This window comes from Gorilla gorilla, chromosome 22, assembly GCF_029281585.2.
Source record: "Gorilla gorilla gorilla isolate KB3781 chromosome 22, NHGRI_mGorGor1-v2.1_pri, whole genome shotgun sequence".
NCBI classification, from domain to species: Eukaryota; Metazoa; Chordata; class Mammalia; order Primates; family Hominidae; genus Gorilla; species Gorilla gorilla.
Genome location: NC_073246.2, coordinates 30,014,301 through 30,015,324, shown reverse-complemented (window position 1 = coordinate 30,015,324; position 1,024 = coordinate 30,014,301).

Genomic DNA, 1,024 nt, shown 5'->3' with positions numbered 1-1,024 from the left:
AATTGTAGATAATGTTCCAAGCTCTGTCTTCCTGCCTCCATTCTTATATAATTTAATATAAATAGATTTTTAAAACACTTAACTTATCCTTAAATCTGTCTGTGAGATGATATTACAGAGAAACAGGTTAGTTTGTGTTTTGAAAGATTATTTAGAACCACATAATGTTAAATAGAGAAGCTAATGGTGAAAGTACAGACATTGTATTATACAAGCGGCAGAAAGTTTCTCATTACAAATGATCTTTACCTTTTGTCAATTATACCTTGTAGTAAATGTGTAAAGTAGATCTTAATAAATAACCTCATCTAATATTATCAGGAATTATTCACCTTTCTATTTTTCTTTGTGGTCTATATCTCTCCCCCCCTCCCACCCTTTCTCTTCTGTATCATCTGTCTCTAGTGAAAGTACCAGGAAAAAGGGTAACCCAGCATAGCAGAAATATTTTAACCACACTTATCTTTCTTCAAGAGGAACACTATGAAAAAAAATGTGTTCTGTCTCCACCTCAATGAGTGCTATAACTGTGGGTCTGGGGATAGAACCCTGTCTTCCACCCTCTTCCTGGAGTAAGGAGGTAGCATCCCCCCACCATGGAGGTTGTGGGTGGAACTCACATCTACCCACCTTCTGCAGGAATGAGATGGCCTTCCTTCCCCGTAGAGACTATGACCCCTCTGACTTTCTCCCTTCTTCTGCAGTAACTGGGATGTACCTCTCCCCAGTGGAGCTTATGTGCACAACTCAGACTTCCATCTCCCTCTTCCATGGTATTCAGGCAGTCTCACCATCCCTGCAGAGATATGGGCGGAAGCCTGTTCTCCACCCCATCCCAGTATCAGGAGGCACCGCTATCTACTGAAGCCTGTGGGTGTCACTCTGCCATTCATTTCTGACCAGTTTTAATGTGTAAGTGCCATTTCCCTGTGGACATGTGCCTGGAACTCTGAATTCCACCATCCTCTGTGGCAGTGAAGTAATTTTCCTCTGTCTCCCCAGTCCATGATGAGAAGATTGTGGG